The sequence below is a fragment of the Symphalangus syndactylus genome, chromosome 19 (assembly GCF_028878055.3).
Source record: "Symphalangus syndactylus isolate Jambi chromosome 19, NHGRI_mSymSyn1-v2.1_pri, whole genome shotgun sequence".
In the NCBI taxonomy this organism is placed as follows: Eukaryota; Metazoa; Chordata; class Mammalia; order Primates; family Hylobatidae; genus Symphalangus; species Symphalangus syndactylus.
In genome coordinates this window covers 85,294,828-85,314,472 of record NC_072434.2, presented here as the reverse complement: position 1 = coordinate 85,314,472, position 19,645 = coordinate 85,294,828, and the positions used below count along the sequence as shown (strand labels likewise).

General features: G+C 37.1%; 1 protein-coding gene across 20 annotated transcripts in view; it reads left to right on the top strand.

Annotated features, from left to right (window-relative positions):
• Positions 1-19,645, top strand: part of RGS7 (regulator of G protein signaling 7) — a 583,792-nt gene that overhangs the window by 417,022 nt on the left and 147,125 nt on the right. The gene's annotated exons all lie outside the window — the stretch shown is intronic.

Genomic DNA, 19,645 nt, shown 5'->3' with positions numbered 1-19,645 from the left:
ATTGTAAAGTGACTCATTTTTCCCTTTGTCATGGTATACTTTTTGGAAAAACAGTTATTAAATGTGGCCCCCACTGAAGGAGTGGAGTGCTATGCTCCACCTCATTCAGGGTGAAGTATCTACGTAAATTATTTGGAATTCTTGGCAGGGAAGATGTTTCTATTTATTTATTCAATTATTTATTTACATCAGCATGAACCCCTAGTGGGTTTTTTTTTTTTTTTGGTACTTTGGGATATAATCTCAAAATATAAAATTACTTAATTCAATTTTTTTTTTTTTTTTCCTGAAATGGTTTTATCTTTGGCCATTGGGAACTCTTGGAGTTGCCTCCTGCTTCTCTTCCACAGGAAAAGCAGATAGGGCAACCCACTGTTGCTTTTGTTTCCAGCCCTTGCTTACTCATCAGGGAGCCAAAGGTAGAGAGTGTGTGCATCAAGTGAAATGAAGACAATTGTGTTAGCTTTGTGCAAGTGTTTCCACTGTTCTGGTAAGAATGAAATACATATGTATAAAGGTTCATTTTGTAATACTGGTAATTCTAAATTTTAGTGCTATCTCTACAAACTCATCATGGTATGTAAGGTCATGTTGCACTAGTGATTTTAGTGCTATACCTAACAACCCATCGTGGGCTACAAGGTCAGACAGATTCCCTCCTATGTTTTCTTCTAGTAGGTTTCTGATTTTGCATTTTGCATGTAGGTCTATAATACAATTTGAGTTAATTATTGTGAAAACTAATAAGTTCTGTGTGTAGGGTCAGGTTTTCTTTTTTACATAACAATTGGTTATGTTGTGTTAAAACAACAAATAATGATGGAAAACACTATCCTTTTTCTACTGAATTGTTTCTGCTCCTTTGTCTAAGATCAATTGACTCTGTAGGTCTATACCTGGACTCTCTATTCTGTTCTACTTATATATTTATCTGTTCTTTTGCCAGTACTCACTGTCTTGATTACTACAGCCTGAAACTAAGTTTTGAAATCAGTGTGGATATTCCAAATTTGTTTTGTTTTTTTTTTTTTTTTTGAGATGGAGTCTTGCTCTGCCGCCCAGGCTGGAGTGCAGTGGCATGATCTCAGCTCACTGCAAGCTCCGCCTCCCAGGTTCATGCCATTCTCCTGCCTCAGACTCCCAAGTAGCTGAGACTACAGGTGCCCACCACCACGCCTGGCTAATTTTTTTCTATTTTTAGTAGAGACGGGGTTTCACCGTGTTAGCCAGGATGGTCTAGATCTCCTGACCTCGTGATCCGCCCGCCTCAGCCTCCCAAAGCCAACTTTGTTTTTATCCTTCATTATTATGTTGGTTATTCTATATCTTTTTCCTTTTATATGCACTCCACAATCATTTTTTCAGTATCTTTAAAATAGTTTTCTGTGATTTTGACTGGTATAGCATTGAATCTATAGTTCAGTTGTTCAGTTGTAATGAATTGGCATCTTTAAAACATTGAGCGTTCCAGTCCCAGAACATGGACTCTCTCCATTTTTAAATCTTTTATTTCTTTAATCAGTGTTATGTAGTTTTTCTCACAGATTTTGTATATATTTTGTTAGATTTATCATTATTTCCAATTTTGCTGCTGTTGTGAATGGCATTGTTAAATTCAAGTTCCAATTGTTGATTTTTGGTAAATAAGAGAGCAATTAAGTTTTATTTATGGAGCTTGTATCCTATATACTTGATATTCTACCTTTTAAATTTCAGGAGTGTTTTTGTAGATTCTTTGGGATTTTCTATGTAGACAATTATAATCATCTGCAAACAAAGACAATTTTAACTATTTCTTCTTTTCCAATGGGTATAACATTTTTTCTTTGCCTTATTGGACTAGCTAGAGTTTCTAATACAATGTTGAAATGAAGTGTGAAAGAGGACACTCTTGCCTTATTTCTGATGTTAGGGAGAAACTGTCCAGTTTCTACCATTAGTAGTGATGTTAGCTGTAGTGTTTTTGCAGATGTTTTCATCAAGTTGAGAAAGTTCTCCCCTGATCCTAGATTGCTAAGAGTTTTTTTTTTTTTTACATGGATAAGTTTTGGATTCTGTCTAATGATTTCTTGTCACAAATTGATATGATCATATAAGTTTTCACCTTTAGCTTGTCCTATGGTGAATTACATTAATTGATTTTCAAATGCTGTAACAGGCTTGCATATGTGGAATAAGTCCATTTGGTTGTGGTATATAATTCTTTTTATTAACCGGTAAATTCCATTCGATAATATGTTTCTATGTCAATAAGAGAAAACGGTCTGTCGTTTTTCTTTCTTGTATTTATCTGGCTTTAGTATTAAGTTAATGCTGGCTTTACAATTAGCTAGGAAGGGATACTTGTGCTTTAATTTTCTGGAAGACATTGTGGAGAAATGGAATCATCTCTTCCCTAAATGTTTGATAGAATTCACCAGTAAAATTATCTGGGCCCATTGCTTTTTTGAGGGGAAAGTTATTAATTATTGATTCAATCAATAATTTACTAGAAATAGAGCTATTCAGGCTACCCATTTCATCTTATGTAAGTTTTGATGGTTTGTGTCTTTGAAGTAATTTGTTCCTTTTTTATCTAAGTTACCAAATTTGTGGGCATAGTATTGCTCATAGTGTTCCTTTATTATCTTTTAATTGTATGGATCCTTAATGATGACCACTCTTTAATTTCTGATATTGGTAATTTGAGTCTTCTTTCTTTTTCACACAGTTCACCTGGGCAGAGATTTATCAATTTTGTTGACCTTTTATAAGAACCAGCTTTTAATTTTGTTGATTTTTCTCTGTTGTTTTCCTGTTTTCAATTTTATTGATTTCTGATGTAATTTTATTATTTCTTTTGTTCTGATTAGGTTTAAATTGCTCTTCTTTCTCTAGGTTCTAATATTGCTAGCGTATAATCTTGGTTATTAATTTCGTATTGTTCTTCTAATAAATGCATTAATGCTTAATAATGATATGAATTCCCTTTAACCACTGCCTTTGCTGCAGTCCACCTGTTCTGATCAACTGCATTTACATATTAATTTAGTTAAAAATAATTTTCAGTTTCTCTTTAGACATTTTCTTTGACCTATGGGTTACTAAAGATTATGTTGTTTAATTTCCAAATAGTTGGAGACTTTCCGACTACCTTTCTTTTATTGATTTCTAATTTAATTCCTTTGCATCTGAGAATATACTTTGTATGACTTCTCTTCTTTTAGATTTAAGATCTATTTTATGACACAAAATGTGGTTGATCTTGATGAATATTTCATGTGTGCTTTAGAATAATGTTACTCTGCTGTTGTTGGATAGAACATTACATAAATGTCCATTTATATCTAGTGATTGATAGTGCTTTTCAGGTCAACTATATTCTGACTGCTTGATTTTCTGCTGCTTATTTGGTCTGTCAATTAATGAAAAAGTGGTGTTGAAGTTTGTAACTGTAATAATGAGTTTATTTTTCCTTTCAGTTCTATCTACTTTTGCCTTATGTATTTTAACATTCTGTTGTTCAGTGCTTACACATTTAGGATAGTAATAGAAAACTGATCTTCATAATCAATTTATTGTTGTTGAAGAATTGATCTTTTTAGATAATGCTTTCCATTATCCCTGATAACCTTGCTTGTTATGAAGTCTGCCTTGCCTAAACTTAATATTGCTTCCATATTAGAGACTATTTCAAAAGATTTTGATTAGTGTGAACATGATATCTCTTTTTCCCGCTTTTCCTCCCTCTTTTAACATATATGAGTCTTTATATTTAAAGTTAGTTTATTATACACGTGTATAGTCAGGTCTTTTTCCTTTTAATCCACTTGGATAATCTTTGCTTTTTAATTGGTGTATTTAGACCATTATATTTAAGGTGATTATTGATATATGTGGATTCTTATTACATATTTGTATGTATTTTGTTCATTGTATTGCAATGCATTTGGACAAAACATGCATTTTGTCCATTGCATTTGTTCATTTGTGTCTTTTCCCCGCTTCTTTTTCAGCCAACTCTGGTTTTAATTGAGCAGTTTAAATAATTCCATTTTGTCTCTTCTCTTAGCATATCAATTGTACTTATTTTTTAAAGTTTTAAGCAGCTGTTCTAGAGTTTACAATATACGTTTTAATTAATCTAACTCCATGTTCAAATTACACTATACTGTTTCATATGCCATGAAGGTACCTTGTAACAGGATATTCCCAGTTCATCCCTTTCTTCCCTTACAACACTGCTGTTGTTCATTTCACTTATCCATATTTTATAATCACCTAATACTGTTACTGTTATTATTTTAAACAAATAGTTATATTTTAGATAAACTAAGAATAAGAAAAATAAGAGATTTTGTTTTACCTTTATTTCTTCCCTGATGTTCTTTCTTTATTTATGTATATACAAGTTTCTGGTCTATATTATTATTTTTTTCTCTGTGAAGAACTTCTTTGTAACCTTTCTTGCAAGGCAAGCCCACTAGTAATGTATTCTTTCAGTTGTTGTTTGTCTGAGAAAATATTTATTTCTCCTCTACTTTTGAAGGGTAATTTCATTTGATGTAAAATTCCAGGTTAGTGGGTTTTCTTCCTTCAACACTTTACATATTTCACTGCATTCTCTTTTTTGCCCGCATAGTTTCTGATGAGAAGTGCACTGTCATTCGTATTTTTGTTTCTCTATAGGTAAGGATATTTTTCTCGCTTTTTTCGAGATTCTTTTCTTTGATTTTCTGCAGTTAAAATACGTGTAGATTTAGATTTTTTTGTTATTTCGTTTTCTTTCTCCCTGAGTGTGGGGTGGCATTTGTTATTAATTTGGGGAAGTCTGCAGCCGTTATCATTTCAGTATTTCTTCTGCTGCACTGTCTTTGCTCTCCTCCTGCTATTCCAATTATGTTACGCTACACTTTTAGATATTGTCCCACAGTGTTTGGATGCTTTTGTTGTTGTTCTTTTTATTTTCCTTATTATTTTTTTCTTTGAATTTCAGTTTTTGAGGTTTCTGTTGGCTAATCTTCAAGCTCACTGATTCTTTCCTCAGAGTTGTGTAGCCTGCTAATGAGCCCAGCAAGATATTCTTTATTTCTTTTTTAGTATTATTTCTACCATTTCATTTTGATTCTTTCTTAGAATATCTTTCTTAGAATCTTTCTGCTTACGTTATTCATCTACTCTTCCATGTTTTGTCCTTTTTCTGTTAGAGTCCCTAACATATTAATTACAATTTAAACTTCCTGTCTGATAATTCCAATTTCTCTGTCATATTCGAATTTGGTTCTCATGATTGTTTTGCCTGTTCACACCGTGTTTTTCTTACTTTTTTGCCTGCCTTGTAATTTTACATTCAAAGCTGAACATGGCCGGGTAGGGTGGCTCATGCCTATAATCCCAGCACTTTGGTAGGCCAAGGCAGGCAGATAGCTTAAGCCCAGGAGTTCAAGACCAGACTGGGCAATGTGGTGAGACCCCATGTCTTCAAATAAAAACAATTAGCCCGGTGTGGTTGCATGTGCCTGTGGTCTCAGCTACTCGGAAGGCTGAGTTGGGAGGACTGCTTGAGCCTGGGAGGTCGAGGCTGCAATGAGCTGTGATCACACTACTACAGTCCAGCTGGACAACAGAGTGAAACTCCCATCTCAAAAAAAGAGAGAGAGAGAGAGAGAGAGAGAAAGGAAAGAAAGCTGCACATCTTGTATTAGGTAATGGGAACTCAGGCCTTTAGTGTGCTAATTTATGGTTTAGTACTTGGACCGTGCTTAATGTTTGCTGTGGTTATAAATGACAGAAGCTTCAAATTCCTCTAGTGCTTTTATTTTTATTCTTCTGTGACTTTGAGCTCCTCTAAGTATTTCACCTCAGAGAATGTTGGTGTCTTAACAGCTCTTTCAGCTGTAATCTGTTATTATACCATAGCCTATATGTATGGTGGATAATTGTTAGGGAATGAGAGAATTATATAATATTTCAATGAAATCTCAGCATTTCAGAGTCTGTCCCTTGGAGCTGTGACCTTTGCAAGTGTCCTGCAGTGGTATAGATCCCCTGTCTCCCACCGCTATCTTCCTTTCCCAGCTGTAGCTTTCCCAAACTATTTTGTAGAAGCTCTGCCCCTGTTCATGTTGTTTGCTTTTTTTCCTCCCTTCGGTGAGAGACAAAGTCTAGAGGGGACTGCAGTTGGAGAAATGCCCTTTCCCTAGTGAGAATAATGTCTGACAATGTCTTTCCTTTGGGGTAGACGCCTTTGTTATAGAGAGGGCTCTGGGCATTTTTCGCAATGATTACTTTTCCCTCCTCTGCCAGAGCCATGAGGGATCTTTCTTGGATCTTCACCATGAGAATCTGGTGGGATTTCCGGAAGTGTAGCTCATGAAGGCATGTGCCCCATTCCCCACCAACACTATGAACCCCTCGAGTTCCTCATTGTCAAGCTAGTTCACACTGAGTCTCAAGTTCTTTGTCAGAAGAGCCATTTTCATGTTTCTCTCAGTTTATGGATCCAAAAGCTTCTGCTCCAGGTAAGTAGATCTTGGTGATGTCTCTGGATGAGCCTGTCTGTGCAGATTTTGGAATGAAGGTTTGTCCTGCAACTTTACTTCTCCAAACGGTCCAGGAAAAATAGTTGATTTTCAGCTTTTTCAGTTTTCTTTTGTTGAAAGGATGAGAGTGACAGCTTCTAAGCTCTTTAAATGTCTCAGTTAAAACCAGAAGTCATCGTTGGCTTTTTTTTTTTTTTTTTTTTTTTTAATCAGAGTCTTGTTCTGTCGCCCAGTCTGGAGTGCAGTGGCCCGATCTCGGCTCACTGCAACCTCCGTCTCCTGGGTTCAAGCCATTCTCCTGCCCCAGCCTCCTGAGCAGCTGTTACTACAGGCATGCACCACCACGCCCAGCTAATTTTTGTGTTTTTAGTACAGATGGAGTTTCACCATGTTGGCCAGGCTCGTCTCAAACTCCTGACCTCGGGTGATCTGCCCACCTCGGCCTCCCAAAATGCTGGGATTACAGGCGTGAGCCACCACAACCAGCCCATTGTTGGCTTTTTAAAGCACAGGATACTCCACGGCATTGTGAGTCTCTTGAGGGTAGAGGGAGGGAGAGTGTCATCTTCACTTTTATACCTGTGGCTTGTAGTTAAGCACCTAAAACCAAGCAGACAGTGAATAATTATCTGTTAGATGGACAGCCAATGGGTGGATGGATGATGGATGATGGATGAATGGATAGCAGATGGGTGGATGGATGACAGATGAATGGCTGAAGAAATGAAGTCTAATAGGGTAAATTAATAAAACCTGTTATGCGCAAATAATGGAGCAAAGAATTTGAAAAATAAAAAGGGAATGCATTTTTATTAATTAATTACATAAGACAAGCCTAGGAAACAAATCAAAATTGAAAGGCGAGAAAATAAGAAAAGAGAGCATTTTTAGGAGAATTGGGGAGAAATTGAAGGACCTCCCTCTTGACCAACAGTCTAAAATCCTTCCATTCCTAGTCTAACCTACCCTTTTGTGAAACCTTCCCTGTCAACTTGAAATGTCTTTTCTTTCACTCATAGTGTGTATTAAAAGACTGTGCATTTTAGCTAAAATTCAATATAACTCCAGTTAAGTCAAATTAAAGCAAAATGCCATTTCTTCGCAGCAAATGAAGAATGAGAAAATAAATAATAATTCCAAGTGGTTAACTACTTTACAGGGATACCAACACATTTATACCCTTTTGGTGAAAATTTAAATTATATATATAATATATATGTATGTTATACTATATATATATTATTGCTAATAATGCCATCTGGAGATGGAACAATATTACGTTTAAATAACATAGACATACATAGGCTGGACATGGTGGCTCATGCCTGTAATCCCAGCACTTTGAGAGGCTGAGGCAGGCAGATCACCTGAGGTCAGGAGTTTGAGACCAGCCTGGCCAACATGGTGAAAGCCAGTCTCTACTAAAATTACAAAAATTAGCCAGGCTTGGTGGCACATACCTGTAATCCTAGCTACTCAGGAGGCTGAGGCCAGAGAATCGCTTGAACCAGGGAGAGGGAGGTTGCAATGAGCTGAGATCGCGCCAATGCACTCCAGCCTGGGCGACACAGAATCCGTCACACACACACACACAAAATAAATAAAATAGCAACACTTAAAAACTATGTGCATCTTTTGGCTCCCCTATTTTATTTCTAAGAATTTGTGCTATGAAATAATGTAAGATCCTTTTATCCATTTCCGCTCTCATATTTTTTAGTTGGTTGCAATATCTCAGAAATTAAGTCATGGTCAGAGAGCAGATCAAGCAAACAGACCACTAAAACCAACCAAGCAAACAAACAAAAATGTCCAGACTTACCTAGAGCTTAAAATATTCACTAGACAAGATAATAATAAAAAATAGTTAAATATGTTATATGGTAAGTGGTGATGAGTACTAAATAAAAATGGTTTTTATGAAAGCCAACTAAAAGATATGCGGTCTTTTACATCATGTAGTCATGGCTGGTGTCTCTGATGTGGTGGCTTTGGCTAGAATCCAACTGAAGGAAGGAAGTGGGGTGTTCTGCTCTCTGAAGGAAGGGTTCTGAGCATTCCAGGCAGAGAGACTAGCAAAGCCCAAGGCCTGTGCATGCTTGGTGTGTTTGAGGAGCAACAAGGAGGTCTGTGAACTAGAGGAGGATGTGTAAAGATGGACAAGGAAATAGGAAAGGAAGACAGAGAAGTAACTGGGGTGGCCAGATCATATAAGATCTTATAAGCCTATGACAAGGAATTTTATTTCTATCCCGAGAAATCGGGGAAATCGTTGAGGGCTTTCATAGGAGAGACATGATCTAATGTATGTTTTAAGATAGCATCATAGCAAAGGGCGAAGTATGAATGAAATTAGTTTGAATGTTGTTGCAGTGACTCAGCCACAGGATGATATGAGGTTGGACTGGGGTGGTGGAGGTGGGTGGCTGATAAGTGGGCAGATTCTAAGAACATACAGCAAAACAGGATCATCAGAATGTGCTTCTGGACTGGAGTTGGTGAATGGGAGAAAGACATCAAAGACGATCTAAGCTCTTTGGTCCGAGCAGTGGAATAAAAGTCACTGATGCTAACTCAGATGAGAAGGACTGCGAGAAGAGTGGGTTTCAGATGAAAGCCAACAATTCAATTTTGACATGATGAATTTGAGATTATTCAGTATTCACGTGGAGATGTCACAAAGGCTGTTCAGAATACCATACAGGAATTTAGGAGAGAAGCCAATCTGAAGATATGTGTTCTAAGAATAATGATCACATTTATAGGAAAGTTTATTACATAATGAAAATGGTAAAAAACTTGAATATTGAAGACTAAAGAACTGCTAAGATGCAGCGGGTCCAGGGCAGTCTGGCTCAAAGGCCAGGCTCATAACCATTGCCCCATGTAATGCAGTACTCCTTCCATCAGGGGGCATGTGTGTGTTGTCCACCAAGATTACTGTTCCACTGAGGCTCCAGCCATTTCTTCTCGTTAATATCACCTACAGCATCTAGAATTTCTTTTCTTATTTATAATTGGCACGTAATAGTTATATATATTTATAAGGTATGATGTGATGTTTCAATGCATGTATATATAATATAATGAACAAATCAAGGCAATTACCGTATCCATCACTTTAAACATTTATCATGTCTTTGTGGTAACAGCATTCAAAATCTCCTCTTCTAGCTATCCTGAAATATACACTACATTGTTATTTGCTATAGTCACCCTACTGTATAATAGAGCACCAAAACTTATTCTTCCTGCCTAAGTGTAATTTTGTACCCATTGACCAGCCTGCCCCAGTCCCCCACCTCCCCTATAATTTATTTGAATTCTGGAAATAAAGTTGTCTCACTATATACTTTATTAAAAGAAACTTATGAAACCATATTTTCTTAGAGGCTAATTGATTTTAATTCTTTTTTAATTTTTGTTTTTTAAAGAGGAGGTCTTACTCTGTCACCCAGTGCAGTGGCATGATCATGACTAACGGCAACCTTAAATTCCTGGGCTCAAGCGATTCTCCCACCTCAGTCTCCCAAGTACCTGGGACCACAGGCATGCACCACCATGCCCTGCTAATTTTTTAAGAAACTTTTTGTAGAGATGGGGTCTCACGATGATGTCCAGGCTGGTCTCGAACTCCTAGTCTGAAGCAGTCCTCTCAGTTTGGCCTCCCAAAATGCTGGGATTACAGGCGTGAGCCACCATGCCCAGCCTGATTTTAATTCTTTAAAAACATCTGATGTTTAAATTCTGGCTCATTACACAAAATAGTGAAATTGGCAAGCAGAATGGTGAAGAAAAGGGGGGATTTTTGAGGGGAGTTGTTAATACTTTTAATAGCTCATCTGAATTTACTCATTATGGATTCTGAACCTGCCTCACTGTTATTGTTAGGCAGTAGTTATAATTTTAATTGTGGTATTTAAAATTAAAATCAAATTGTTTATGAAAGACTGTGCTGGTTTTAAAACAGCAAACAGAAAAAATGTTTTAATACATCTTATTTAACAAATTTACCCATATCTAGTTTCCAAACTAATTTTGAGAAAGATGATCTCTATCCAGTAGGTTCATGGAAAGCTTGTGTATTAGATTTTAGGTATTCTAAAATCTAAAATTCTTATTTTCAGATTATTTTAGTTACTAAAACTCATACACCAACATATACACACAGAAATCACAGAAATTTAAAAAATAAAAATTGACAATTACATGTGCTTATGTAAACTAGGATTTTTAAAATGATACTATGCTGTAAAGATTATTCAGAAGTTGCAAACATCAGTCCTGACGTCCTACACACTTCTCTCAATTCAAGCATTTGTTTCTGCAAAATACAGATAAAAGTGCATTCCATCTGGTTTTGTTCTGAAATTTCATAAAAACTGTGACTGTTTCAGTGACCAAGGCTGTGGCTTTTAAATTAGACTTATCATTCATTATGGTTCAAATATTAAGGAATAGTGATTTTTAAAAGAGATACCATTAACAGGTATTATGAGAAGACTATATTGCTTATTCCTTAGGAATGATATTTGATTTTCAAACAAAATGCATTCAGGATATTTTGGCACATGGGATGTGTTATTGGCTAATCCCAAGACATGCGTGTGTTTTTACAACTAGTTTTTGAAAATGTGTAGATAGAACACACATGTAAAACCAGTTCCTATTTGGAATAAGTATTCATTTGCTCTGTGTACACAAAACTCTATACTATAGCAGCCCTTGAGAATCATCAGGATTGAGCTGTAAGCAACTGAAATTAAAATCAGCTTTTATATTTCATATTGGGCTATTTTTCTCTTTCATGTTAGAGTACTGGGACATGGGCAATGGCAAGAATGTCTGAGAAATAAAGAAAAATCCATTTCCCTTTGACACAAGGAGGCAAAAATAAGGATGGCGGCTGCTCTGCCACAACTTCTAGCTAGTGTTTTGACTGCACATCTTGTCATGGACTCAGAATTAAAAAGTCTTTAGTGATCCCCGCTGCATTTACAGATGCCAGCTCTAAGAAAGGAAGCGACTTGGCTGGACGCGGTGGCACACGCCTGTAATTCCAACACTTTGGGAGGCCGAGGCAGGTGGATCACGAGGTCAAGAGATAGAGACCATCCTGCCCAACATGGTGAAACCCTGTCTCTACTAAAATACAAAAATTAGCCGGGCATGGTGGCGCACGCCTGTAGTCCCAGCTACTTGAGAGGCCGAGGCAGGAGAATCGCTTGAACCTGGAAGGTGGAGGTTGCAGTGAGCCGAGATCGTACCACTGCACTCCAGACTGGTGACAAAGTGAGACTCCATCTCAAAACAAAAGAAAGGAAATGACTTACTCCTGACATGCAGTTACAGGCACTAGGATCAGAATTTGAGCTCCATGACTTGCAGTTGAGCCTTTTTTTCCCATGATTTCCACATGTGCTTGTGTGGCAGTGTTTGCTGTCTCTGATTTGAAGAAATACAGCTGTAGAAACTCCTCTGCCTATTAAAAAGTTAATTCAGTGCCCTACTTTCTTCCAGCTCATTCAGCCAAATTAACTAATGGAAATTTTGCAGAATATATACTGAATTTTAGATGGAATGTTGTTTTCCACTGTAATTTATTATTGCCCTGGCTCTTGCAATTGTGGTGGTTTCCTCACACTGTACTTAGATGAAGTAAGCATGATTTTTATATCATCTAAATACTATTCTATGCACCTAACCCATATATATATATACACACACATATAATATAACAGAATCTTCTTAAGGGATTGGCTGATGGAACTGTCTATCTAAATCTGGGGAATGAACATGCTAATATCATATAGGCCGTATAATGTAGATCTGAAAACAGTTATTCACACCGGTATTACATGGACCATTTTTTCAAATTTCAGCATGATTTTTCATCTATGCAGAATGCCTAAGATGTCATAACTGCCATTAGGCAGCTAGACTGATCTACTTTGTGTGTGTAAAAAAGATCATTGATTTATGATTATCTGTTGCTCTCACTGTCAATTGCTTTATTATTTTAATGTCGATTTTCTTTTTTTAGTCCTAAGCATATATTATGCTTCCCTAAGAATTCATCTCCCATTCTGATTGCTGTCCCCGTGCTCTCTCTGTCCCTGTTTTTCTTCTACTATCAGGTTCAGGGTGTCCTCACATCAGTCCTCCTCTAAAGCAGGCAGTTCTCTCATTGGCATCTGGTATTCACAGTACGGTTTTGTAAATCTAATGTGCGGAGCATGCTGCCTTTGGAAATCTGTGGCTATCCCTGTAATATATAATAAGTTTGTCCCTAATTTCTTGTTGGGATTTTGTTAGTGTTCTTTGCTGTAGGGAAAAACATAGGCAGATTTCAGCACACAAAAGACTCTGGTTTGATCACGTGGGGCGTTTAAAATAGAGTTGAATTGGAAGTGTTTAACATGATTGGGAAGCCCAGAGCAACACTAGCTACTCATGTCTCCCATCACCCCTTAAACTAGATTAAGTGCTTCTGAATGTGACACTTCATAAGTATCAACTGATAATAACTCTCATCTCAGGAGCATTTCTGTGTGGCAGACTGTGTTTTAAGTGCGTTGTGCATATTATCTCAATGGATCCCTACCACTAATCTTTGGCACTAGTATTTTATCAACTTCTTCTTACAGATGAGGACACCAAGGCCCAGAGAATCCAAGTCTCTTGCTCAGGTCACACAGCCAGGAAATGAGGGACCCGGGATGTGAACGTAGGCAGGGGGCTGGCATAGTCTTTGTACTCTGCTCCTTTTTTGGAAATAGCATTTACTTATATTAATTTCCTATTGCATTCCTCAATGTCAGTGTAAATTATGATTCTGTTTTCACTTCTGCCAAATAGAATCTCTTTTAGCTTATCTATTCTATGTCGCCTTATTATTCACTTCTCTATCCCGAATTATGATTGCTGTTGAGAAAGTGGCACTTGATTTTTCTTACATGCAAATGATGTTTTTTTAAAAAAAGATGAAAGCCCAGATACTTGTTTTACTAACTCTTACTATTGAGAAAATAAACTTCAGAAATTTCTAAATATGGTAATAGTCCATTTTTACTTGGTTTTGTCAGAGAATAAAATGTTCCGCATATGAGATTTTTCTACATGACTAATCTTACCTTTCCAAATGCCAGTTCTAAAAAGTAAAGCATAATATTTTGAAGGATTTCTAAAATGACCACTTCCATATCTTCTTAAACAGAAAATAACAAGTCTAACGTATCTTCTTTTTATGGCTCAGAATTGTCCTGATGAATGCCTGTTATTTTATCATTAAGTAACTTAGCTTTGTCTTCATTTTAGCATCTCTGTTTCCTTAATACGATCAGCTGCCATCTGTTTTCTTTTTAGATTTTCTTTTAAAATATTTCTCCCCACACACTAATTATACTTATACTGTGTTGGAAATGAAAAAAATTTTAATACATGCACATAAATAAGAGTAAATAACATGATAGTGATAAAAATATAGGATTCAGTGAAGTTTTTAAATGATTTTCTTGACTCAGAGGCATTTTATTAATCATTTCAAAATTATGAGCTGTATTTAGAAGAAGAGGAGGCTGCAAGAAGTTGAGCCTCTGGGTAAGAAAAATACTACTGAGTTTTAAAATTACATTGTAAATATAGAGTACTTTACACTCAAGTACTCAAGCCTCTTTTATAAGCACCGTGGGCTAACCGACTGCGCCACTGGAGTTCCTCAAGCCTCTTTTATACTATGGCTTTCATCCTGTTAACTTTTTGAAGTCATTGTGGTTCAAAGCAAATTATGCTGTGGAGAATTCTCTTCGCTATCAGAGGATGTTGATAATACCATTCCTTTAGAGTTTGGGGTGAAATCATCCTGTGATGGTATCAGGCTTTACAAAGCTGTTCTAGTCTCTTCACCTAATCAGAGGTGTTTGGAGATTGATTTTTGTTTCTCAGTTTGCTCATGGCTTGAATATCCAAACAAAAAAATAAACTGGAATTTTTTAGTAGGTTTATCGTTGAACTTTAGCTGTGTGGGTGAAGAGAATAACACATGTACGAGAAGATTAATTAGCGATTATTTTGCCGTGAAGCGTGATGCTGCTGAGCCATCTGGTGTGCCGTTATTGGGAGAGTGATCTTGATAGATTACTCATTAAACTCTTTCAACACTTTGTTCCAAGATTGTCAGCGGTCTTACGAATTCTTACTAGATTAAGATGGTGCTAAGATTTAGGAGCAGTGGGACCACAGGGAAGTGTGGCACCATGTTTGTCCCTAACAATAAACAAGTCTGTCTTGAGAATACAGCCCCAAGTCCTCTCTTACTGACATTTATCTTGTTAATATCACGATTATCTTTTCTCACAACAAAATAGCTACAATAGCTTATAACACACAATATAATATAACACACAAAATAGCTACAATAGCTTATAACCTCAACAGCTTGTAACACCCAATAAAGTCTGGTGTTTTTCTATGCAGTGTTAGGTTTTTAATATTCTTGACATGTCATTTACTCATAAATGTCCTTGTTCATTGATTCAGCAAATATTGATTCACTTGCTACTTTTGCCATGGATATGCTGAGTGCTAAACTTGTCATCCTAAATGAAGCAAAAAAATTCACCCCAACTTTCTGGTTTTTCATCTAGGCATTTATCCTGCTCTGGAGCTATATTTTCTGGAGACCCTGTAATGAACACAAAATGTCTATTATTATTTCAGTACCTCTAGATTACTATCTGACCAAAAATCTTAAAACCATTTGTAAGCGTTGTTAGAAGATCAGTCCTCTTAACTATTAAGGCAAAAGGTTTGATTTTACCTTGACATATGAAATGTGTGTGACTCACATAGAAATTAAATTTAGTTCTTACCTGTATCCCCACCAGTATATTTCTACTAAATTCATGACATGATGCAAAAGCATCAAAACAAATTTTCCTTAATTGTAAAATTATGGAGCATAAGTATCACTCGGAAGAGAAGTAAAATGAGAAGGCATATCATCAAATCAAATGAAAATATTGTACCTCAAAAAAGGAAGGAGAATTTTACTAATTCACTCATTCTCATTTGCAAGCATTTATTAATGACTAATTATGGTAGTATTACATGAAGAAGAACCTGCCAACATACCCTTTGCACTCTATAAGTGTATAACTTGTAAATTAGTAGTTAATGAGATGCAGGAGCCAAGAATAGTCTTATGATCATTCACTTCTGTTTTTCTTTTTTGAAGCATCTCTATATTTACTTTCACTATATTTTTCTAATCCTCATCAACACTGTTAACACCCAATTGCTTTTTGTTGTTCCTTGGCTTGGTTTCAGTCACACTCTTTCCTATGCTTAGAACTCAGAAGCTCCTCTTACTGCCTATCTTCCTGGGCATCTCAGTTTTCCCTTCTTGTATCTATACTCCGCAGATTTCCTTATGTGCCGTAACTTAATTTTTCTTCTGGGAAAGTGTGCTAACACTATCTTCCCAGACCACAAACTGCTGGGACTAAAATAATAAAGATGGCTTTACGAAGACAGATGGGCCACCTGACTTTGAAGTCCTGCAAAGGCTGTTACATGTTGCTCCACCCCATATTCCCTGACAGGTGTTAAGGACATCAGAGATCACCTGCAACCTCCCTAAGCTCTTCTGTGGATGTGGAGACCAAGTGGACACCAGGCAGATGAAGAGAGAAAAGCATACACGTTTTATTAGTTTTACATGAACATGAGGATTTTCACAAGAAAGTGAAGTCTGAAGAAATGGCCAAAGCAAGGCACTTCTGTACTTCTTAGACAAATGATAATAAATTTAAGAAAACAATGACAGGACAAAGAAAATCTGGCTGAAGGCAGTAAATTTTCTAGCAGAATCACTAGGGAATATATGGGGGGCATAAAACTAGTGGAAAGTAGGGGTTACTTGATTAAGTTTATTTCTTAATTTTAATTTAATTTAATTTTTGGGGATAGAGTGTTGCTTTGTCGCCCAGGCTGGAGTGCAGAGGTGTGATCTCTGCTAACTACAACCTCCACCTCCCAAATTCAAGTGGTTCTCGTGCCTCAGCCTCCCAAGTAGCTGGGATTACAGGTGCCCGCCACCATGCCCAGCTAATTTTTTTATTTTTTATGTTTTTTAGTAGAGACGGGGTTCGCCAGGTTGGCCAGGGTGGTCTTGAACTCCTGGCCTCAAGTGATCCATCTGCCTCAGCCTCCCAAAGTGCTGGGATTACAGGCATGAGCCACTGCACCCAGCCCTTTATTAGGTTCATTGCAGGCCCCAGCTTCCAGTCTCTGGTGATAAGAGCTATTTTCTTGCCCTGGCAGAGGGAAGATACCCCTCCCAGAGGAATCTTTATGGCTTGCTGCATATAGGAAGAGGTAGGCCAGCTAACCCTTTCTGAAACTACAATTTCTCCAGTGTTTTCAACTTGAAACAATCTGGGGTACTTTGGGATGGCGTGTTCTTCACTCGTCCACAGGGGCACATAGGGACTCAGAATTTAACCAGGACTATAAGCACCTGCTCGTTTGTTATGGGCCAACTGTCTTACAGATCTTCTTACCATTTTAATTTTACAGACAGTCAAAAAAAAAAAAAGAATAAGATGATGTTGATGAACGTGGCTGCTTAGGACTGTCAGGTTCCCTCACTCAGCCTAGCTTTTTAAAACTTTTGTTACATTTTTATAGGGTACAGTGTAATATTTCAATACATGAAATGTGCAATGATCAAATCAGAATAACATATCACTTCAAACATTTATTTTTTTTGTGTTGGAAATAATCACTCAACCTAGTAGAAGGTAAATGTATGGAAGTAGATTCTCTGAAAGTGGTTTGTAGAAAAGTAAAAATTATTTTGTGTGTAAGTAATGAAGCACAGTAGCTACCATAAACAGAGCATCTACTAGGCTGGAAGCGTGATTCCAGTTTCATTACAAGTGTGCTTATGTCATTCTCACGTCAATCCTGCCAGGTAGATTTATGACCTTTATTAATAGATGGGGGAGGCACAGAGAATGAAAGTAACAGAAGACAGTGGGTGTCTCCAAAGTTCTTGTTCTTTCCACAGTGACACCCTGGCACTAAAGTTTTAACAAGGATAGGTAGGCAGGTTGCCATGAGCTATGCATGCTTTGAGAAGGCCTTGACTTTGAACTGAAAGGATGTTGAAATGATGGAAATACACACACACGCATAAAACTGAGGAAAAAACATTGCTCCTCTGTACAAAAAAACAACATTCTATACAGACAGACTTGATTGGGAGTTTAAAGATGATGGCTGGAGGACTTAGTAACAGTCTTCCAAAGCCAGGGCAAAGAATGAAGAATAATTGGCAGTTGTTCTTTATTATCAGCAAGAACAATGCAGGGAGAGATCAGAGGTAGAAGTTATCAATCGAAATGTTTGCAAAATGCTAGATAACAATTTCAAGGGGCATCATAGTACCCCACAACAGATAAAAATTTAACAACAAATTGTTTATTTATGTAGGTGTGAGGGGTAAAAGGATGGGATTCTTATGCTTTGCTGTACCATAGCTAGCTGCTTAGTTACTCAGTTCTTACTGAGGTGTAAAAGCTCCCAATGGTTGATGGCTGGAGATATAGATAGATACATGTTGTCCTAGAACTGCTGTAAGAATCCTAGCTTCTTGACTAAGAAACATAAATAAATTTATAAATGAATTATACATAAAGATACATAAACAGATAAATAAATCTAACGTTTTTGGTATTTTCTACATACAGTAGGCCCTCTCTGTTTATGACTTCCACATCTGTGGATTCAACCACCCATGATCAAAAATCCACAGATGTGGGAAGGCAAACTGGGGAACTTGAGCATCCTTGATGTTTGGTATCCGTGCAGGTCCTCAAACCAATCCCCTGAGGATACCAAGGGACAACTGTACATATATTTTTTTGTTGGGTAGAAAACTATTTTGCATAATTTCATATTTTCTAGCCTTTAAAATTTTATGTCATCTCTGCACAAATGCAGTAATAACTATTGACCAAATTTTATTAACCCTTTTGTTGGAAGAAATTGTTGGTGGCTATAGACAGTATGAGTATTATAGCCTTAGTTTCAGACTATATGTTTCCATCGTCCAATAAATCTCTTCCTACTCCATATTTAGATCACTGTATAGAATAGTAAAAGCTAGAACAATCTTTACAGTCACCAGTCTGTAGATTCAATAGTGCAGCATACATGGTCCTTGATTCCTTAACATTCCCTCATAGCATCACAAAATAATGGTCCATATCATTAGAAACATTACTGATGGTACTAGATAGCTATGATATTGAGAATGAGGTGATGCAAGTGAAAACTTTTAAAAGTGCTATATAAATGCCAAATGCAACCGCCTGTGAGAGAACATTAACACATGGGCCAACACACGTCTATAAAATGAAGGAGACATACTCTACAGATTCAGAAGAGCCTTCCCATTTTAATGTTTCTTAACTTTATCTTCTCGTGGACTGGTTGTCATGGGATGAGGTTGGTCATGGCAGTTGCTACCAGGAACTAGAACCATCTTAGTGTCTTGTGAGAAAGAGCTGAAAAAAGAAGAAAAAGCACAAAGCCAGGTTTTCAGAATGCCAAGAATCTACTCTAAAGTGTTAGAAACAAGAGCTCGGAGTCGCAAGGAAAATGAGCCTTCAAACAAAGGATTTCTCAGCAAGGCGAATTTACTTCTGCAGAAGGGTGCCACTCACACTTCTGGCCACTGCGAGAGCACACTGAACAAAGGAGGGAAGGAGTTTTTATCCCTAACACTATTAGTCCCTGCTTCTGTGTCCTGTCCCCATTGACTGGAGTCATACCACACAATCTAAACTGACCTGATTGGCTGCCGTTTAAAATTGAATATGGCTAATTAGGTGGGAAGGGAGAAGCTGTCCATTTCGGTACAAGGCATGTTTGGGCATGTCAGGGCACGGCAAAGGCAGGAAGCGTAGTTTTGGCAGGAAGACCTGTTTCAGTGGGAGGGGCAGTTTACAGAATGGGTAGCCAGGAGTAAAGGAGGACTGTTTCCAAATAAGGAAGAGATGTGAGTTACAGACTGGGACTGGTAGGAGAAGTTGTTTACAGAGCAGGTAGCTTAGGTA